This window comes from Doryrhamphus excisus, chromosome 19 (genome assembly GCF_030265055.1).
Source record: "Doryrhamphus excisus isolate RoL2022-K1 chromosome 19, RoL_Dexc_1.0, whole genome shotgun sequence".
In the NCBI taxonomy this organism is placed as follows: Eukaryota; Metazoa; Chordata; class Actinopteri; order Syngnathiformes; family Syngnathidae; genus Doryrhamphus; species Doryrhamphus excisus.
In genome coordinates this window covers 16806622-16831304 of record NC_080484.1, presented here as the reverse complement: position 1 = coordinate 16831304, position 24683 = coordinate 16806622, and the positions used below count along the sequence as shown (strand labels likewise).

Below are 24683 nucleotides of genomic sequence, written 5' to 3'. Positions count from 1 at the left end.
CTGCAGGTGTACCTAATGAAGTGGCCATGGAGGCCCCAAAGGCAGGACGACTCCAGCGTGAGTTGTGCCGCATCTTGTCGTCTGAATAGAGCAGCGAGAGGAGCAGGAAGGGGGGTTGTGGGGGGGGGGGGGGTGCAGAGAGGACCGACCCAGCATTGTTACCATGGCAACATTGAATTCCAAAGTGTGGATGGGCATAGAGCGAGGGAGGAGGGGGGCCGGTGGGGGACACAGAAAGTGGGAGCAATGATGGAGAGAAAAGAAGAAGGATAGAAGATGGACATTATACACAAGTCCTCCACCAATAGGACTGTGTGTGTGTGTGTGTGTGTGTGTGTGTGTGTGTGTGTGTGTGTGTGTGCGTGTGAGACTGCGACACAGATGCTCCCGTGCTAAAACACACGACTGGCACAGAGGAAGCAGAACTAAGCATCCCGCAGTGTTTTTTTTTTTTTTTTTTTTTTTAAATCCCAATGAAAATAAATGCAAGCATTGGACAACACACACACACACACACACACACACACACACACACACAAACACACACACATTGAGCAGACACGATGTCGTGCCAGTCTGTTAATATTTGATGATGCAATATGGCACCGTGAGCAAAATAGGTTACATCCTGTTTGCATTGTGAGGACCCCCCCCCCCCTCACCCCCCCCATATGCTCCCCATAGGAGATGCTAAACTGTTGAATCCCAACAACATTACCCTCCTCATCCTCGTTATGTCAAGTGGCAAACCACACGGCCGCGGCGTGGCCTTCCATACATGCAGTACATGCTATACATAGTGTTTCTTTACTGTATATATACATGTTGTATATGCTATACATAGTGTTTCTTTACTGTATATATACATGCTGTATATGCTATACATAGTGTTTCTTTACTGTATATATACATGCTGTATATGCTATACATAATGTTTCTTTACTGTATATATACATGCAGTATATGCTATACATAGTGTTTCTTTACTGTATATATACATGCAGTATATGCTATACATAGTGTTTCTTTACTGTATATATACATGCTGTATATGCTATACATAGTGTTTCTTTACTGTATATATACATGCAGTATATGCTATACATAGTGTTTCTTTACTGTATATATACATGCTGTATATGCTATACATAGTGTTTCTTTACTGTATATATACGTACATGCAGTATATGCTATACATAGTGTTTCTTTACTGTATATATACGTACATGCAGTATATGCTATACATAGTGTTTCTTTACTGTATATATACGTACATGCAGTATATGCTATACATAGTGTTTCTTTACTGTATATATACATGCAGTATATGCTATACATAGTGTTTCTTTACTGTATATATACATGCTGTATATGCTATACATAGTGTTTCTTTACTGTATATATACATGCAGTATATGCTATACATAGTGTTTCTTTACTGTATATATACATGCTGTATATGCTATACATAGTGTTTCTTTACTGTATATATACATGCTGTATATGCTATACATAGTGTTTCTTTACTGTATATATACATGCAGTATATGCTATACATAGTGTTTCTTTACTGTATATATACATGCTGTATATGCTATACATAGTGTTTCTTTACTGTATATATACGTACATGCAGTATATGCTATACATAGTGTTTCTTTACTGTATATATACGTACATGCAGTATATGCTATACATAGTGTTTCTTTACTGTATATATACATGCAGTATATGCTATACATAGTGTTTCTTTACTGTATATATACATGCAGTATATGCTATACATAGTGTTTCTTTACTGTACTGTATATATATACAGTATGTATGCTGTACATAGTGTTTCTTTACGGTATATAGACCATATGTATGGTATACATAGTGTTTCTTTATAGTATATATACAGTATGTATGCTATACATAGTATTTATTTATGGCATGCATACAGTATGTATGCTATACATTGTGTTTCCTCATGGTATATATACAGTATGTACGGTATACATAATGTTTCTTTATGGTATATATACAGTATGGATGCTATACATAGTATTTCTTTATGGTATATATACAGTATGTATGGTATACATAGTGTTTCTTTATAGTATATATACAGTATGTATTGTATACATAGTGTTTTTTACAGTATACATACAGTATGTATGGTATACATAGTATTTATTTATAATATACATATATACAGTATGTATGCTATACGTAGTGTTTCTTAACTGTATATATACAGTATGTATGGTATACGTACATAGTATTTATTTATGGTATACATACAGTATGTATGGTATACATAGTATTTATTTATGGTATACATACAGTATGTATGGTATACATAGTATTTATTTATGGGATATATACAGTATGTACGGTATACATAGTATTTGCTCCATAGTAAAGAATTGTTAATATCACGCACGTCTCCCTGCATGGACCACTCCTTAAAAGTTTGTTGGTACGTCTGAAAAGGGAGTGACTATGTAGTATTACTGTACAGCAATGTGTACTACTAATATGGCCTATAAAGGGCATCATCATACCACGACTAAGTACTACAGCTTCCTGAGACCAGGCAACCGGAATACGGAATACTGATGTCAGGAATGCACCAAGAGATGACGGATAGCCAGACAGATGGGAGTCGCTCCCAGTACCATTAACCGAGTCCATTAACCAGCCGATGTCCACCATGAGCCGTAGTACCGCTACGTATGTATTTCATCAGAGTTGCTTAAGATTAGTCAGATCTCCCACGTACGTAGACGTGGGGCTCGTCTGCGTCTATTTTTGGCCGGGCCCCAACTTTAAAAGCTCCACTGATTACTGCTTTACTTTCATAACACACCTCACATAAACTTAGCGAGAAAGTGGGCACAATAGAAGCGAAGGTCAGGAAGTGTTTCCGGTGTGCGGCGCCTCTGATGGTACTTAAACACCCCCCCCCCCCCCTCCCCCCCCCCGCCCCTGCAAACCCGGTTTCAGGCCGCTATGAAAGCTGCATGACCGCTTCATCATGCAGATCAACACAACCGTTGATCCTCGTTTGGCGAGGACTCGCCTTCCTGGCCAAACCAAGACATTCCGGATCGGCGAGCATGCATGGGTGTCCAAAGTGTGGCACAGGGGCCATCTGCAGATACATTTATCAAAATGACATAATGTAGCTAGAAGAAAAACAAAACAAAAAAGTGATACTAATAAGTAGGGTTGGGCAATACGGACCCATGGGTGTCCAAAGTGTGGTACAGGGGCCATCTCCAGATACATTTTTCAAAAGGACATAATGTAGCTAGAAAAACAAAACAAAAATTGATACAAATAAGTAGGGTTGGGCGATACGGACCCATGGGTGTCCAAAGTGTGGCACAGGGGCCATCTGCAGATCAATTTTTCAAAAGGACATAATGTAGCTAGAAAAACAAAACAAAAATTGATACTAATAAGTAGGGTTGGACGATACGGACCCATGGGTGTCCAAAATGTGGTACAGGGGTCATCTGCAGATACATTTTTCAAAAGGACATAATGTAGCTAGAAAAACAAAACAAAAATTGATACTAATAAGTAGGGTTGGGCGATACGGACCCATGGGTGTCCAAAATGTGGTACAGGGGTCATCTGCAGATACATTTTTCAAAAGGACATAATGTAGCTAGAAAAACAAAACAAAAATTGATACTAATAAGTAGGGTTGGGCAATACGGACCCATGGGTGTCCAAAGTGTGGTACAGGGGCCATCTCCAGATACATTTTTCAAAAGGACATAATGTAGCTAGAAAAACAAAACAAAAATTGATACTAATAAGTAGGGTTGGGCGATACGGACCCATGGGTGTCCAAAGTGTGGCACAGGGGCCATCTGCAGATCAATTTTTCAAAAGGACATAATGTAGCTAGAAAAAAAACAAAACAAAAAATTGATACTAATAAGTAGGGTTGGACGATACGGACCCATGGGTGTCCAAAATGTGGTACAGGGGTCATCTGCAGATACATTTTTCAAAAGGACATAATGTAGCTAGAAAAACAAAACAAAAATTGATACTAATAAGTAGGGTTGGGCAATACGGACCCATGGGTGTCCAAAGTGTGGTACAGGGGCCATCTCCAGATACATTTTTCAAAAGGACATAATGTAGCTAGAAAAACAAAACAAAAATTGATACTAATAAGTAGGGTTGGGCGATATGGACCCATGGGTGTCCAAAGTGTGGCACAGGGGCCATCTGCAGATCAATTTTTCAAAAGGACATAATGTAGCTAGAAAAAAAACAAAACAAAAAATTGATACTAATAAGTAGGGTTGGACGATACGGACCCATGGGTGTCCAAAATGTGGTACAGGGGTCATCTGCAGATACATTTTTCAAAAGGACATAATGTAGCTAGAAAAACAAAACAAAAATTGATACTAATAAGTAGGGTTGGGCGATACGGACCCATGGGTGTCCAAAGTGTGGCACAGGGGCCATCTGCAGAAAAATTTATCAAAAGGACATAATGTAGCTAGAAAAAAAACAAAACAAAAAAGTGATACTAATAAGTAGGGTTGGGCGATACGGACCCATGGGTGTCCAAAGTGTGGTACAGGGGCCATCTCCAGATACATTTTTCAAAAGGACATAATGTAGCTAGAAAAACAAAACAAAAATTGATACAAATAAGTAGGGTTGGGCGATACGGACCCATGGGTGTCCAAAGTGTGGCACAGGGGCCATCTGCAGATCAATTTTTCAAAAGGACATAATGTAGCTAGAAAAAAAACAAAACAAAAAATTGATACTAATAAGTAGGGTTGGACGATACGGACCCATGGGTGTCCAAAATGTGGTACAGGGGTCATCTGCAGATACATTTTTCAAAAGGACATAATGTAGCTAGAAAAACAAAACAAAAATTGATACTAATAAGTAGGGTTGGGCGATACGGACCCATGGGTGTCCAAAGTGTGGCACAGGGGCCATCTCCAGAAAAATTTATCAAAAGGACATAATGTAGCTAGAAAAAAAACAAAACAAAAAATTGATACTAATAAGTAGGGTTGGGCGATACGGACCCATGGGTGTCCAAAGTGTGGCACAGGGGCCATCGGCAGATCAATTTTTCAAAAGGACATAATGTAGCTAGAAAAAAAACAAAACAAAAAATTGACACTAGTAAGTAGGGTTGGGCGATACGGACCCATGGGTGTCCAAAGTGTGGCACAGGGGCCATCTGCAGATAAATTTATCAAAAGGACATAATGTAGCTAGAAAAAAAAATAAAACAAAAAATTGATACTAATAAGTAGAGTTGGGCGATACGGACCCATGGGTGTCCAAAGTGTGGCACAGGAGCCATCTCCAGATAAATTTATCAAAAGGACATAATGTAGCTAGAAAAAAAACAAAACAAAAAATTGATACTAATAAGTAGGGTTGGGCGATACGGACCCATGGGTTTCCAAAGTGTGGCACAGGGGCCATCTGCAGATCAATTTATCAAAAGGACATAATCTAGCGAGAAAAAAACCCAGAAAAATTGATACTAATAAGTACTAGGGTAGGGCGATACAGACCCATGGGTGTCCAAAGTGATGATTATAATGATTATTATAATAATAATAAATAATGATTATTATGATTATTATGATTATTATGATTATTATGATTATTATGATTATTATGATTATTATGATTATTATGATTATTATGATTATTATGATTATTATGGTTATTGTATTATGATCCTCTCCGGGATGCCGAGGGCACAGAAAAGGGGGTCTGCGGTTCGGAAGGCAGCTGATGCATTTGGGCGGGGGCACAGCAGAGGTGGGAAAACCTGCTTTTCATTGGGGTTTTTAGTAAATAATGTGAGAAGACTAGAAATAAATACTATGGAAATAAATGTTACAAAAATGAGTAGCTCTGAATGACCGACTTACAGCACCGTGAAATGATATACATACTGTACAGTGTGTATGGAATACATACAGTGTGTATGGAATACATACAGTGTGTATGCTATGACCTTCCAACTCTCTCAGCATACGCCCCCTCCCCTGGGGGGAAAAAAAACACATCCAGAAGGCTTACACCATCCACCAGGCCCCAAAAAAGACACATGTGTGACCTTTACAGTAACCTAAGCTATTCCCATCGGCAAAACTCCCCTGTGTGGGAGATGCTAATTGCCATTTAATTATTAGCATTTCCTATTTCCTTCCAATAATTAACCCAGGTTATGTTAATTGGGGTTATGTATGAGTAGTATGGCGGTCATAAGTGACATTTTGTTATTAAAAAAAGGATACTGAGGTGCTTGAATGGGAATATCGTATGAAGATTACTGTACCCGAGGGATGCGTGTTGGTAACGCTTTTTAATAAAATCAATAAACGTCTCTGTCGGCATGGAAAGAGGAAGTGGAAGACATTGTCCCACAGCTCCTTCCTGGGCCGCCTGTGATTACATCAGCCACAGACTCTGTCGTTCTTTGCTAACTAACACAGCTAAGATTTTTGGAAAAGACGGCAAAGTCATAGCTTTTGGGTTATTATTAATGCCTTAACATTATGACTTTAACAAAAAGTCATTTTCTACAAGGTAATTACAGTTTTACATGCAGTTTTATGATGCAACAATGAACGGTCCCAGTTTTGCACAAAGGTTGGGGGAGGTTATAAGATGATGCTTGGAAGACGACCCCTGTTTCTGCACTCATGCCACAAAAAATACACACAGGGAGGTTTGTTAAAGGCTTTTGAAAGGCTTTTTCAAGACGGTCCCTTGCAAATAATGGAAGTACTGAAGCTAAGTGTAATGTGTATTAGGATGCAGAGGGAGCGGATAACGCCACGTCATGTGTACTATTGTCACGCACAAGTCTTAAACACTACTTGAAAAGGTAAATAAGGTTGGTTATTTCGTGTCACATGCATGAATATGGAAGGAAGTATGCCAACAAAGTACAATATGTAAACAAAAATGACTACGTGTGTGTATACTGTAGGAGTAAGCATATGCCTACTTTCACTTTACATTGACAAAGAAAGGCACCCTTTAAAAAACGCCCAACTCTCTGGTCGACGAAGGTTATTATTATTATTATTATTATTATTATTATTATTATTATTATTATTATTATTATTATTATTATTATTATTATTATTATTATTATTATTATTATTATTATTATTATTATTATTATTATTATTATTATTATTATTATTATATTATATTATTATATTATTATATTATTATTATTATATTATTACTATTATGATTATGATTATTATTATTATATTATATTATTATTATTTATTATATTATTATTATATTATTATTATTATTATTATTATTATCATTATCATTATTACTACAACTGCTATATTACTGTTACTATTATTATTACTAGTACTATTATTCCTACTATTTGTTATTGTTATTATTATATGGCTATTATTATTATTGTTATTCTTGGCTGCACGGCGGTCTAGTGGTTAGCGCGCAGACTTCACAGCTAGGAGACCCGAGTTCAAACCCACTCTCCCCGTGCATGCGTGGGTTTTCTCCGGGTACTCCGGTTTCCTCCCACATTCCAAAAACATGCTAGGTTAATTAGCCACTCCAAATTGTCCATAGGTATGAATGTGAGTGTGAATGGTTGTTTGTCTATATGTGCCCTGTGATTGGCTGGCCGCCAGTCCAGGGTGTACCCCTGGGATAGGCTCCAGCACCCCTGCGACCCATCATGAGGATAATGGTAGAAAATGAATGAATGAATTATTATTACTACTATTATTATGATTATTGTGATTATTATGATTATTATGATTATTATGATTATTATGATTATTATGATTATTATGATTATTATGATACTCATGATAATTATGATTATTATGGTTATTATGATAATTATGATAATTATGATTATTATGATTATTATGATTATTGTGTTATGATGATGATGATTATTATGATACTTATGATAATTATGATAATTATGATAATTATGATTATTATGATTATTATGATACTTATGATAATTATGATAATTATGATTATTATGATAATTATGATAATTATGATTATTATGATTATTATGATAATTATGATAATTATGATAATTATGATAATTATGATTATTATGATTATTATGATTATTGTGTTATGATGATGATGATGATGATGATGATGATGATTATTATGATACTTATGATACTTATGATAATTATGATAATTATGATTATTATGATTATTATGGTTATTATGGTTATTATGATAATTATGATTATTATGATTATTATGATTATTGTGTTATGATGCTGATGATGATGATGATGATTATTATTATTATAATTATGATTATTATGATTATTGTGTGATGATGATGATGATGATGATGATGATGATGATGATGATGATGATGATGATGATGATGATGATGATGATGATGATGATGCTTATTATGATTATTATGATTGTTAAGGAGCCTGCGCATGTCGGGCCACCAGCCAGTGCGAGTCCTCCATGCATTGGTGTGCTTTTAAAATGGAAGTGTAAGTTATCCATAAGGACGGGAGCATCCATCCTGTAGTAGGTGTTGAATATTGCAGCACGTCAGGCATCAGCTATTCATTGCATAAATCAACTAACTGAGCTGCATGTTGAATTAATGATGACATATGTAATGAGTTGCTCCAGTCTGGATACACACCTTTGCATGGCGTTGGTGTGTGTGTGTGTGTGTGTGTGTGTGTGTGCGCACTGGGATACACTCCTGATCCACGAAAGTCAAGATGGTACATTTTGCCCTGTTGGATCTTAGGAGCTATTGCTCTAGTTAGCATGTTTTTTTCGATTCTATTGTACAGCTACTGTATTAACACATTACATGTTTTTGTCGCATCAAGTTGAAACCAAATGCTGTTTGTCAAAGTTGGAGAAACAAAGCAAATAAAAAAAAAATACAAGTTTCCATGACAAAAATCTCCAGAGCACAAAGATGGCAAACACAAATATGTGCAGACAGGCGCACACAAACACACACACATGCAGGTAAATCACCACATCCTCCAAGACAAGCAGCGCTGTCAAATATGATGACAGGTGAATTGCAAAAGGGGTCATCGTCAAGCGTTCACCTCCGCCTGCGTGTGACCTGGGCCCCCGCTCGTCTGAGGAGGAGCGCCGGAGGAGGCGCTGACACTCACACCTTGGTCTGAGTAAATACTCTGGTCTTGGTGCAGCTCACAGCCTGAGACTCCTATGACCGGACTATGCTTGTCACCATACGTACACTATACTCCGAATACTCCGATGCAAACCAAGGATGACCCATCGTACACGAGACATGTGTCAATAAAGTTGTCATTGCTAAAGTACTAAAGTAGTTTCATTCATTCATTCATTTTCTACCGCTTTTCCTCACGAGGGTCGCGGGGGGTGCTGGAGCCTATCCCAGCTGTCTTCGGGCGTAAGGCGGGGTACACCCTAGACTGGTCGCCAGCCAATCACAGGGCACATATAGACAAACAACCATTCACACTCATACATAATCAATCATAATTATCATAATAACCATAATAATCATAATAATCATAATAATCATAATAATCATAATAATCATAATAATCATAATAATCATAATAATCATAATAATCATAATCACGATAATCATAATAATAGTAGCAATAATAATTCATTCATTCATTTCTACCATTATCCTCATGATGGGTCGCAGGGGTGCTGGAGCCTATCCCAGGGGTACACCCTGGACTGGTGGCCAGACAATCCCAGGGCACATATAGACATATATAGATAATAATCATAATAATCATAATTATCATAATAATCATAATTATCATAATAACCATAATAATCATAATAATCATAATTATCATAATTATCATAAGTATCATAAGTATCATAATAATAATCATCATCATCATCATCATCATAACACAATAATCATAATTATCATAATTATCATAATAATCATAATAATCATAATAATCATAATTATCATAATTATCATAATAATCATAATTATCATAATTATCATAAGTATCATAATAATCATAATTATCATAATTATCATAAGTATCATAATAATCATAATCATCATCATCATAACACAATAATCATAATAATCATAATAATCATAATAACCATAATAATCATAATTATCATGAGTATCATAATAATCATAATAATCATAATAATCATAATAATCATAATAATCACAATAATCATAATAATAGTAGTAATAATAATTCATTCATTCATTTTCTACCATTATCCTCATGATGGGTCGCAGGGGTGCTGGAGCCTATCCCAGGGGTACACCCTGGACTGGTGGCCAGCCAATCCCAGGGCACATATAGACAAACAACCATTCACACTCACATTCATACCTATGGACAATTTGGAGTGGCTAATTAACCTAGCATGTTTTTGGAATGTGGGAGGAAACCGGAGTACCCGGAGAAAACCCACGCATGCACGGGGAGAACATGCAAACTCCACACAGAGATGCCCGAGGGTGGAATTGAACCCTGGTCTCCTAGCTGTGAGGTCTGCGCGCTAACCCCTAGACCACCGTGCCGCCCTAAAGTAGTTTTGTCATTTTATTTTTAGTTCAGTGTAGTAGTGGTTGGACATACAAGTATTGTATGTAGACAAACATAAAGTGCTTTTGTGTGTTTTTAGAAATGGTAATGGTTTTATTTCATTTGAACATGCATCAGATTCCAATTGAGTGCATCCCATAATCAGTTCCCAGTTCCACATGTCCAAAAGGAGTAGGAAGACGCAAAGCTTATTAAATCCTACCCCTCCATCTGGTACTTTTACAATCACTAACTCTTACATTTGTTCACTTCCTGCTTTCCTAATATCATTTAAGTTTTTTTAATGTAGTTTATAAATTTTTATTTTTATTTTTATTTTTATTTTTATTTTTATTTTTATTTTTATTTTTATTTTTATTTTTATTTTTATTTTTATCAGATTCCAATTGAGTGCATCCCATAATCAGTTCCCAGTTCCACATGTCCAAAAGGAGTAGGAAGAAGCAAAGCTTATTAAATCCTACCCCTCCATCTGGTACTTTTACAATCACTAACTCTTACATTTGTTCACTTCCTGCTTTCCTAATGTAATTGAAGTTTTTTATTTTTTAATTTTTAAAAAACTTTATTTTTTTTTTAATAATATTATGCCAAAAAACTACGACTAAATAAGGATATTTTTTCTCATAATGTTATGTTTTTTTGTCATAAAATTAGGACTTTCTGGAATGAAGTTGGGATTTTTGCTAGTTTGTTTTCCTAGTGGTTAGCGCGCAGACCTCACAGCTAGGAGACCAGGGTTCAATTCCACCCTCGGCCATCTCTGTGTGGAGTTTGCATGTTCTCCCCGTGCATGCGTGGGTTTTCTCCGGGTACTCCGGTTTCCTCCCACATTCCAAAAACATGCTAGGTTAATTAGCCACTCCAAATTGTCCATAGGTATGAATGTGAGTGTGAATGGTTGTTTGTCTATATGTGCCCTGTGATTGGCTGGCCACCAGTCCAGGGTGTACCCCGCCTCTCGCCCCAAGACAGCTGGGATAGGCTCCAGCACCCCCGCAACCCTTGTGAGGAAAAGCGGTAGAAAATGAATGAATGATTGAATGAATATTATGCCAAAATACTACTAAATGAGGATATTTTTCCTCATAATGTTATGTTTTTTGTCATAAAATTAGGACTTTCTGGAATGAAGTTGGGTTTTTTAGCTAGTTTGTTTTCCTTGTGCGGCGGCACGGCGATCTAGTGGTTAGCGCGCAGACCTCACAGCTAGGAGACCAGGGTTCAATTCCACCCTCAGGCCATCTCTGTGTGGAGTTTGCATGTTCTACCCGTTTTCTCCGGGTACTCCGGTTTCCTCCCACATTCCAAAAACACAAATTGTCCATAGGTACGAATGTGAGTGTGAATGGTTGTTTGTCTATATGTGCCCTGTGATTGGCTGGCGACCAGTCCAGGGTGGACCCCGCCTCTCGCCCAAAGACAGCTGGGATAGGCTCCAGCACCCCCGCGACCCTCGTGAGGAAAAAGCGGTAGAAAATGAATGAATGAATAATATTATGCCAAAATACTACTAAATGACTTTCTGGAATGAAGTTGGGATTTTTGCTAGTTTGTTTTCATTGTGCGCAGTGGTTAGCGCGCAGACCTCACAGCTAGGAGACCAGGGTTCAATTCCACCCTCGGGCATCTCTGTGTGGAGTTTGCATGTTCTCCCCGTGCATGCATGTTCTACCCGTTTTCTCCGTTTTTTCCTCCCACATTCCAAAAACACAAATTGTCCATAGGTATGAATGTGAGTGTGAATGGTTGTTTGTCTATATGTGCCCTGTGATTGGCTGGCCACCAGTCCAGGGTGTACCCCGCCTCTCGCCCAAAGACAGCTGGGATAGGCTCCAGCACCCCCCGCGACCCTCGTGTGAAAAAGCAGTAGAAAATGAATGAATGATATTATCAGAATATGTCTTGAGTGGCCCCTGTGCTGCACTTTGGACACCTTATCTTAGCGTCTTTCGCTTCTTTGCCAGGGAACCGCTGCAAAAAGGAGTGATACGATTGGACGTGGAGACGGTGGCTTCCCTTCGAAACTTCCCTCCCCCCCCCCCCCCCCCCCCGAGCCGGTCCTCCGAGGACGACGTTAGAAAGAAAGGATGAAGTAGATTCCAGCAAATGCACGGACGCCTTTGAACAACAGCTACATGACAGATGTGATGATGGCTGCACATTTGCTTCCCCTCTGAGAGAAAGGACTGCTGCTCCCGCCGCACAACTCAATAAAAGCTACACTTTGGAATATTTTCATCGGGAGTCATCACACATGATGATGATGATGATGATGATGATGATGCACACACACGTGACGTGCGTGGGCTGCTATTGACTGCTATGACTCACCTCAATAGTATCAACAGCTGATCACACACTTACTTGTCATCCACATTACACACACACACACACACACACACACACATACTATGGACAATCATTCATCTTCCTTAACCCTTCAATCCCAAATCTTTCCTAAATGTGGGATAAGAGTTTGCACGTTTTCTGTTCGTCACGCCACAAATTCCCACAGTCACATGACTCCTGCTGGAAGTCAGCACGGAAGCTGCCACAGCCGCAGAGTGCATATCGTGGCATCCTGATACTTTTGTAGCATGTAGGGGGGGTCCGCAATCTAATGACCACCCATACGCCGTAATGACAAGATGATACGGCTAAATTCCCAACATTCATTTCACTGTATTGTCTCACGGTTCACACTTTGTCCCGTCATAAACCAAATATTACACAGCTTCTGAGTGCATTCTCTCATTCATCTGTGGCGGTCCGTCATAAACTAACCTATTTCATTCATTCATTTTCTACCGCTTTTCCTCACGAGGGTATAATAATCATAATAATCATAATAATCATAATAATCATAATAATCATAATAATCATAATAATCATAATAATCATAATAATCATAATAATCATAATAATCATAATAATCAAAATAATCATAATAATCATAATAATCATAATAATCATAATAGAGCAAAAATGAATAATGGCAGTATTCCCTACCTTGGATATGTCAGACTTTAAAAAAAAAAAGAAATCATAGTGAAGTCAAAATGGCGTTTTAATTAATTTAAAAAAAGGCTCCTTTAATGTCAAAGTTACAATAGATTTTTATAAATTTTTTGTCAATTAATTAAAAAAAAAAAAAGAAAATGGATGTATGGATAGAGCAAAAATGAATAATGGCAGTATTCCCTACCTTGGATATGTCAGACTTTAAAAAAAAAAAAAAAAGAAATCATAGTGAAGTTAAAATGGCTTTTTAATTAATTTAAAAAAAGGCTCCTTTAATGTCAAAGTTACAATAGATTTTTAAAAAAATTTTGTCAATTAATTAAAAAAAAAAAAAAAAAGAAAATGGATGTATGGCTAGAGCAAAAATGAATAATGGCAGTATTCCCTACCTTGGATATTTCAGACTTTTTTTTAAAAAAAAAGAAATCATAGTGAAGTTAAAATGGCTTTTTAATTAATTTAAAAAAGGCTCCTTTCATGTCAAAGTTACAATAGATTTTTAAAAATTTTTGTCAATTAATTAAAAAAAAAAAAAAAAAGAAAATGGATGTATGGATAGAGCAAAAATGAATAATGGCAGTATTCCCTACCTTGGATATGTCAGACTTTAAAAAAAAAAAAGAAATCATAGTGAAGTTAAAATGGCTTTTTAATTAATTTAAAAAAAGGCTCCTTTAATGTCAAAGTTACAATAGATTTTTAAAATTTTTTTGTCAATTAATTAAAAAAAAGAAAATGGATGTATGGATAGAGCAAAAATGAATAATGGCAGTATTCCCTACCTTGGATATGTCAGACTTTAAAAAAAAAAAAAAGAAATCATAGTGAAGTTAAAATGGCTTTTTAATTAATTTAAAAAAGGCTCCTTTAATGTCAAAGTTACAATAGATTTTTTAAAAAATTTTGTCAATTAATTAAAAAAAAAAAAAAAGAAAATGGATGTATGGCTAGAGCAAAAATGAATAATGGCAGTATTCCCTACCTTGGATATGTCAGACTTTAAAAAAAAAAAAAAGAAATCATAGTGAAGTTAAAATGGCTTTTTAATTAATTTAAAAAAAGGCTCCTTTAATGTCAAAGTTACAATAGATTTTTAAAATTTTTTTGTCAATTAATTAAAAAAAAAAAAAAGAAAATGGATGTATGGATAGAGCAAAAATGAATAATGGCAGTATTCCCTACCTTGGATATGTCAGACTTTAAAAAAAAAAAAAAGAAATCATAGTGAAGTTAAAATGGCTTTTTAATTAATTTAAAAAAAGGCTCCTTTAATGTCAAAGTTAAAATAGATTTTTAAAAAAATTTTGTCAATTAATTAAAAAAAAAAAAAAAAGAAAATGGATGTATGGCTAGAGCAAAAATGAATAATGTCAGTATTCCCTACCTTGGATATTTCAGACTTTTTTTTTAAAAAAAGAAATCATAGTGAAGTTAAAATGGCTTTTTAATTAATTTAAAAAAGGCTCCTTTAATGTCAAAGTTACAATAGATTTTTAATTTTTTTTTGTCAATTAATTAAAAAAAAAAAAAAAAGAAAATGGATGTATGGATAGAGCAAAAATGAATAATGGCAGTATTCCCTACCTTGGATATTTCAGACTTTAAAAAAAAAAAAGAAATCATAGTGAAGTTAAAATGGCTTTTTAATTAATTTAAAAAAAGGCTCCTTTAATGTCAAAGTTACAATAGATTTTTTTTAAAATTTTTTGTCAATTAATTAAAAAAAAAAAAAAAAGAAAGGTGCTCTTCAATTGTCAAGCCCACCATGCGGGTAAATTCCCATACAGCAACAACGAAGCACCGTTCTACAACACTGTTAAGTACAAAGTGTCCACAAGGCATGCTGGGTACTGCAGTGTCGGCTCCACTCGCTGCTGCAATGTCGTGATACATGTGTACATTATCTTTAAAATGAACATTAAAAATGTGTGCTATAAAGCCGGAATGAAATCAACCACGTTCACGTTGGATACGCTTTAAAAACATGACACAATGTTCCGTATTTTGTATGATATAAAACCAAAAAAACACACTTTTGCGTCATGGCTATTATGCAAATGAGATAATGACATCATCTAGCTTGCCTTAGAAGCATATTGCTACTTTTCTATGCAGTAGAATCTCGGTTAGTCATCCACGGTCGTTCATGAATGGCAAGCGTGTGACTGAAACCAAATCAAGGCGCCATCATGGTGCCTTGCTTATTCACTAGAATACACACAGACATAGATATTTTTATTGAGCACTGCAGAATTCCCGCGTCTGCCAAATGCTGCAGTGCACACATCCCCTTCTCCAACAAACTAAATGATGGATTGCTTGCAATGAAGTGGACTTTGGAGGAAAAAAAAAAAAAAAAAAAGAATGGAAAGCATACCTCGGATGTGGGTCATGGCCGTCATGGACACACAAGCTGCAAGCATGCAAAGCCCTTCTATGTATAGTGATGCACACTGCGGTGCATTCATTAACACATCAGCTACACACACACACACACACACATGCATGCATGCATGCATCATCACCCTGCCTGCACTGGCTACTACTCATGTGGGGGCAAAATGGACGCCAAATCACAACCGAGATGCCCACAGATGAGTCCTCCACTGTGGATTATTGCAGTGCAAATAAATATTTTAGTCCACATGTGTAGGAAACGAAAGAGGGAGTGGGGGTGGGGGGGTTCCTATGAGCTATAATAAGGGACGTAATTTGCATAGCAGACGCAGCTAATTATAGTCCCCCGCGCTAGAGTAAATAATAAGAATGATGTCATACAGCAATGACGGATTGGCTCATGTAAAAGAAAGCTAGCGGTTGTTTGTTTTCTTACCTGCAGCTTGCTGCGGGATGTCAGAGATTCTCTCAAAACGCGTCGCACTCCACAAGAGGATGGGAGGAGATGATGATGATGATGCTGATGATGGAGGGAAGGAGGGGGAGGAGGGTCTTTACGCTGCAGGATGAGAAGGCAACACGATAAATATACCAAAAAAAAAAAAGTCTTGTTTGAAGTTAAAGGGTTGAAAGATGTGCGAAAGCATGTATGATGATGGGGGGGGGAATCGGCGCTGATTGGTCACGAAGTAACAATCATAACTTACCGCATTTGACGCACACACTTTCATATATAAACACACATTCTCATTCATTATCGCTGTTAATTTAATATCCCTGATATATTAATCAATGTTAATAAATTGAATATCCCAGTACTTAGAGCGTACAAAATATGTTTCTGTCCCATTTCTCATGCTACGGGAACTCGGCAGGGACATAACAGATTGCCGGCGCTAGCATAGCAAGCTAGCGAGCTAGCTAGTTAGCCTCTTTAATTAATGTATTCTAAACATAAAAGGTGTTCGCACTCGAACGGAGTGTGAAAGCAGAATAAAAGATATAAAAACTCACCACTTCCAGACAGAATAAAAGGACAACATTTTTTTTTTTCCACTCAATCTCAGCCATGGAATATTGACTTGCCTTGCTAGCTTATTAGCTAGTAGCTAGCTAGTCGCATGTCTCATAACATTGCTGATAAACCACAATAACACATATAACCTGTCTTTTGATACATTTTGTGTAATAATAAGCCATATTCAACAACAAAACAACAATCATTTATACATTAATTATTTGGAAAAAAAACTGATACCGGAGCGTTTGCGCCAACGCTATTGAAGTCACATGACTGTGGTCAATAAAAAGCTTGTTATTTCACATAATAATGGCTAGCAATAATGGCTACCGTTGGCCAAGATTCCAAGTTGACTCAACCTAAAAAAGCGTCTTTAGAACATGGTGTGTCTACTATATTGCGTCATAGGAGTGTCAAGGTGACTATAGGGGTGTTATTTCATCATCTACAGGGCTCTAATAATTTTAAAAAGCGTGTTTAGAACATGGTATGTCTACTGTATTGCTTCATAGGAGTGTCAAGGTGACTATAGGGGTGTTATTTCATGTCAAGAGGGCTCTAATCATGTTAGAAAGTGTCTTTAGAACATGATGTATCGACTGTATTGTGTCATAGGAGTGTCAAGGTGACTATAGGGGTGTTATTTCATGTCAAGAGGGCTCTAATCATGTTAAAAAGCATCTTTAGAACATAATATGTCTACTATATTGCGCCATAGGAGTGTCAAGGTGACTATAGGGGTGTTATTTCATGTCAAGAGGGCTCTAATCATTTGAAAAAGCGTCTTTAGAACATGATGTGTCGACTGTATTGCGTCATAGGCGTGTCAAGGTGACTATAGGGGTGTTATTTCATCATCTATAGGGCTCTAATCATGTTAAAAAGCATCTTTAGAACATGATATGTCTACTGCATTGCGTCATAGGAGTGTCAACGTGACTATAGGGGTGTTATTTTATGTCAAGAGGGCTCTAATCATGTTAGAAAGCATCTTTAGAACGTGATGTGTCTACTGTATTGCGTCATAGGAGTGTCAGGGTGACTATAGGGGTGTTATTTCATGTCAAGAGGGCTCTAGTCATGTTAAAAAGCATCTTTAGAACATGATGTGTCTACTGTATTGCGTCATAGGAGTGTCAAGGTGACTATAGGGGTGTTATTTCATCATCTATAGGGCTCTAATCATGTTAAAAAGCGTTTTTAGAACGTGATGTGTCTACTGTATTGCATCATAGGAGTGTCAAAGTGACTATAGGGGTGTTATTTCAAGTCAAGAGGGCTCTAATCATTTTAAAAAGCATCTTTAGAACATGGTATGTCTACTGCATTGCGTCATAGGAGTGTCAACGTGACTATAGGGGTGTTATTTTATGTCAAGAGGGTTCTAATCATTTTAAAAAGCGTCTTTAGAACATGATGTGTCTACTGCATTGCGTCATAGGAGTGTCAACGTGACTATAGGGGTGTTATTTCATGTCAAGAGGGCTCTAATCATTTTAAAAAGCGTCTTTAGAACGCGATGTGTCTACTGTATTGCGTCATAGGAGTGTCAGGGTGACTATAGGGGTGTTATTTTATGTCAAGAGGGCTCTAATCATTTTAAAAAGCGTCTTTAGAACATGATGTGTCGACTGTATTGCGTCATAGGAGTGTCAAGGTGACATAGGGGTGTTATTTCATGTCAAGAGGGCTCTAATCATGTTAAAAAGCATCTTTAGAACGTAATGTGTCTACTGTATTGCTTCATAGGAGTGTCAAGGTGACTATAGGGGTGTTATTTCATCATCTACAGGGCTCTAATCATGTTAAAAAGCATCTTTAGAACATGGTATGTCTACTGTATTGCATCATAGGAGTGTCAATGTGACTATAGGGGTGTTATTTCATGTCAAGAGGGCTCTAATCATGTTAAAAACACCTTTAGAACATGGTGTGTCTACTGTATTGCGTCATAGGAGTGTCAAGGTGACTATAGGGGTGTTATTTCATCATCTACAGGGCTCTAATCATGTTAAAAAGCATCTTTAGAACATGGTATGTCTACTGTATTGCATCATAGGAGTGTCAGGGTGACTATAGGGGTGTTATTTTATGTCAAGAGGGCTCTAATCATTTTAAAAAGCGTCTTTAGAACATGATGTGTCGACTGTATTGCGTCATAGGAGTGTCAAGGTGACATAGGGGTGTTATTTCATGTCAAGAGGGCTCTAATCATGTTAAAAAGCATCTTTAGAACGTAATGTGTCTACTGTATTGCTTCATAGGAGTGTCAAGGTGACTATAGGGGTGTTATTTCATCATCTACAGGGCTCTAATCATGTTAAAAAGCATCTTTAGAACATGGTATGTCTACTGTATTGCATCATAGGAGTGTCAATGTGACTATAGGGGTGTTATTTCATGTCAAGAGGGCTCTAATCATGTTAAAAACACCTTTAGAACATGGTGTGTCTACTGTATTGCGTCATAGGAGTGTCAAGGTGACTATAGGGGTGTTATTTCATCATCTACAGGGCTCTAATCATGTTAAAAAGCATCTTTAGAACATGGTATGTCTACTGTATTGCATCATAGGAGTGTCAATGTGACTATAGGGGTGTTATTTCATGTCAAGAGGGCTCTAATCATGTTAAAAAGCATCTTTAGAACATGGTGTGTCTACTGTATTGCGTCATAGGAGTGTCAAGGTGACTATAGGGGTGTTATTTTATGTCAAGAGGGCTCTAATCATGTTAGAAAGCGTCTTTAGAACATGATGTGTCTACTGCATTGCGTCATAGGAGTGTCAAGGTGACTATAGGGGTGTTATTTCATGTCAAGAGGGCTCTAATCATGTTAAAAAGCATCTTTAGAACATGGTGTGTCTACTGTATTGCGTCATAGGAGTGTCAAGGTGACTATAGGGGTGTTATTTCATCATCTACAGGGCTTTAATCATGTTAAAAAGCATCTTTAGAACATGGTATGTCTACTGTATTGCATCATAGGAGTGTCAAGGTGACTATAGGGGTGTTATTTTATGTCAAGAGGGCTCTAATCATGTTAGAAAGCGTCTTTAGAACATGATGTGTCTACTGCATTGCGTCATAGGAGTGTCAAGGTGACTATAGGGGTGTTATTTCATGTGAAGAGGGCTCTAATCATTTAGAAAGTGGTCATCATCTTTTCTATATCTTTCTATTACCTTATTGTCACTTAATATGTCTACTATACTATCTAGTATTTCTTCATGTAATTATGACTTTATTACCATAATGTTTTGACTTTATTCTTTATTCTCTTAACATTATCACTTTTTCCGTAACCTAACTTTCCAAAAATGAAACATTGATTTATGGTTTTGTGTGTTTTTTTTTTAAATTTCTGAAATATTTTAAGTATAAATGTATTTTTATAATATCATATAATGCCTTTTAACATTTTGATTTAATATTTTATTAAGTTTATGCTTCTAATATGATGATTAAATGATTTTTTTGAAATTAATTTTAATAAAATTTTTCCTCATAATATTCCAAAGTTCCATGCATCCATTTTGTATGTGCTTGTATTAGCGTGTGTGTGTCTGTGTGTAAGTCAGTGGTCAATAGCGTATCAATACGTACTCACTTTGTCTATCACGGCTATTCGGTGCAATGTTGACGGCGGTGCAGGATGAATTATGTCATCATGTATCCACTCGCTGAGTTGCTGGAGGACACAAACACACACAAACACACACAAACACACACAAACACACACAAACACACACAAACACACACAAACACACACAAACACACGGCAACAGTTGTGTTGCAGAAAAGGCACCAGGCAATGACCTTCAATAGGTTGGAAATGGCTTTGCTGCCCAGTTGGCCCTCTTCTTCTTCATCTGCACACACACTGAAGGGGAGGGGTGGTGGGAGTGGGGGGGGGGTTAGTAGTGGGGGGGGGGGCGCACAGCGCTAATGTGGAGTGACAGCTCTTTCATGCAGTAATGGTGATGGTGAAAAGAGACATCCACTCAACCCAGCACAGAAAAGGAGACACACAGAATGAGAGAAACGTACATCATGATGGAAACGTGCCACATGTTTGCTTCACACACTCAGCTGACCTTGGTGGTGCGTTCGCTGACTGCGTGAGGCACATTGTTGTCTCTTTCTTACATACTTTTAGAATAAATGATACCGTTGTTCAATGTTTAAGTAACGCTATAGGTGACTATAGGGGTGTTATTCTATGTCTGAAGGGCTCTAATAATATAAAAAAGCATATTTATAAAGTGCTAATTAAGTTCTATGTCAAATATGTATTATTTCCTTTTATTATGTCTACTATAATGGATACTAGGAGTATAAAGGTGACTATAGGGGTGTTATTCTATGTCTGAAGGGCTCTAATAATATATAAAAAAAGCGTATTCATAAAGTGCTAATTAGGTTCTATGTCTTATATGTCTTATTTGCTCTTATTATGTCTACTATAATGGATACTAGGAGTGTAAAGGTGACTATAGGGGTGTTATTCTATGTCTGAAGGGCTCTAATAATATAAAAAAGCATATTTATAAAGTGCTAATTAAGTTCTATGTCAAATATGTATTATTTCCTTTTATTATGTCTACTATAATGGATACTAGGAGTATAAAGGTGACTATAGGGGTGTTATTCTATGTCTGAAGGGCTCTAATAATATATAAAAAAAAGCGTATTCATAAAGTGCTAATTAGGTTCTATGTCTTATATGTCTTATTTGCTCTTATTATGTCTACTATAATGGATACTAGGAGTGTAAAGGTGACTATAGGGGTGTTATTCTATGTCTTAAGGTCTCTAATAATATAAAAAAGCGTATTTATAAAGTGCTAATTAAGTTCTATGTCAAATGTGTATTATTTCCTTTTATTATGTCTACTATAATGGATACTAGGAGTATAAAGGTGACTATAGGGGTGTTATTCTATGTCTGAAGGGCTCTAATAATATATAAAAAAAAGTGTATTTATAAAGTGCTAATTAGGTTCTATGTCTTATATGTCTTATTTCCTTTTATTATGTCTACTATAATGGATACTAGGAGTATAAAGGTGACTATAGGGGTGTTATTCTATGTCTTAAGGTCTCTAATAATATAAAAAAGCGTATTTATAAAGTGCTAATTAAGTTCTATGTCAAATGTGTATTATTTCCTTTTATTATGTCTACTATAATGGATACTAGGAGTATAAAGGTGACTATAGGGGTGTTATTCTATGTCTGAAGGGCTCTAATAATATATAAAAAAGTGTATTTATAAAGTGCTAATTAGGTTCTATGTCTTATATGTCTTATTTGCTCTTATTATGTCTACTATAATGGATACTAGGAGTGTAAAGGTGACTATAGGGGTGTTATTCTATGTCTTAAGGTCTCTAATAATATAAAAAAGCGTATTTATAAAGTGCTAATTAAGTTCTATGTCAAATGTGTATTATTTCCTTTTATTATGTCTACTATAATGGATACTAGGAGTATAAAGGTGACTATAGGGGTGTTATTCTATGTCTGAAGGGCTCTAATAATATATAAAAAAGTGTATTTATAAAGTGCTAATTAGGTTCTATGTCTTATATATCTTATTTCCTTTTATTATGTCTACTATAATGGATACTAGGAGTATAAAGGTGACTATAGGGGTGTTATTCTATGTCTGAAGGGCTCTAATAATATATAAAAAAAGTGTATTTATAAAGTGCTAATTAGGTTCTATGTCTTATATGTCTTATTTCCTTTTATTATGTCTACTATAATGGATACTAGGAGTATAAAGGTGACTATAGGGGTGTTATTCTATGTCTGAAGGGCTCTAATAATATATAAAAAAAGCGTATTTATAAAGTGCTAATTAGGTTCTATGTCTTATATGTCTTATTTCCTTTTATTATGTCTACTATAATGGATACTAGGAGTATAAAGGTGACTATAGGGGTGTTATTCTATGTCTGAAGGGCTCTAATAATATATAAAAAAAGCGTATTTATAAAGTGCTAATTAAGTTCTATGTCAAATATGTATTATTTCCTTTTATTATGTCTACTATAATGGATACTAGGAGTATAAACGGGACTATAGGGGTGTTATTCTGTCTTAGGGGCTCTAATAATATATATAAAAAAAGTGAATTTATAAAGTGCTAATTAGGTTCTATGTCTTATATATCTTATTTCCTGTTATTATGTCTATTATAATGGATACTAGGAGTATAAAGGTGACTATAGGGGTGTTATTCTGTCTTGAGGGCTCTAATAATATATATAAAAAAGTGAATTTATAGTGCTAATTAGGTTCTATGTCTTATATGCTCTTATTATATCTACTATAATGTTTACTAGGAGTGTAAAGGTGACTATAGGGGTGTTATTCCACGTCTAGAGGGCTCGACCATGTGTTTTCCATTTGTGTTAAAGTCACATCACCTGAACCAGAACCAGGACCAGAACCAGGACTGGTCTCTTCTCACTAGCAGAACGTAAGTAAAGTTGCTGTCGTGAGTGGAAAATGTACATATTTATGAAACCATAATCAGCATTTCCTGAAAAATCCATGAATACAAATAAATAAAACAAATAAATAGTAGATATTTAATGTTGGAAAATAGTATATTTGTGTTTATTTGAATAGTAAATTGTGATAATAGGGTCCAGCCCCTACTCAATTGAACTTCAATGTACAGGAAGATGGAGGCTTATTTACAGCAAAAGCGGGTCCTGCGTCATGACGCTCAGCTGCCACTAGAGGGCGCCAAACATCCGTGCTGGAGTAGCATCTCACCAGGGATGTCCAAATGTTTGGCTAGCAGACTAGCATCTTAGAAAAGAAGTGTGACTAAAATGATATTATTTTCCTCGGACTTTTTTTCCTTCTTAGAACTTGTTTTTAACTTTATTTATCATTTTCTAAAAATCATTCATTGTTTGTATTATGACTTTTTATGAAAAGACTTACATGAGAATGTCATTCTGGTCAAATATTCTTCATATATTGTTAATATTCTTGTAAAATGTCTGATTGTGAATGTTGTCCATGTACATAGGATGCCGTATATCCATATAAATACCATCTATACCAGGGGTGGGCAAACTACGGCCCGGGGGCCACATCCGGCCCGCCAAGTGTTTGAATACGGCCCGCCCAATCTTTCCAAAGTATTTCATTTAAAGTCAACATACATTAACATTATCAATTTCGTTTTTTGACATGGTCTGTTGTTTACAAAGTGCTCCTGAAAAAAGGGACACAAGCACATAATAATAATAACAATTATTATTATAATAATAATAATAATTATTATTAGATTATTATAATTATAATTAGAACTATTATGATTATTATAATTATTAAATTAATTAATATTAATTATATATAATATTATTGTTATATTTGCATATTTTACATAATAATAATATAATAATTATTATTTTGATTTTATTGTAATTATTATAATATTTTATTATTGTTAAAATATTTAAATATAAATATAAAATAATAAATAATAATAGCAGATTGCATGACAATTTTACAGATACAATAATACCAGGTGGACTGTTACGTGTAAAATATATAGTCTGCCCCCCCCCCCCCGGAAATTTTGTTATA

General features: G+C 35.9%; 1 protein-coding gene across 1 annotated transcript in view; it reads right to left on the bottom strand.

Annotated features, from left to right (window-relative positions):
• The window catches only part of cacng8b (calcium channel, voltage-dependent, gamma subunit 8b), a 35162-nt gene extending 18557 nt beyond the window's left edge, over positions 1 to 16605 (bottom strand). The window contains exon 1 of the mRNA XM_058056941.1: positions 16483 to 16605. The gene's annotated coding sequence lies outside the window, so the exon portion shown is untranslated. The remainder of the gene's footprint in view (positions 1 to 16482) is intronic.
• Positions 16606 to 24683: the final 8078 nt, after the last annotated feature.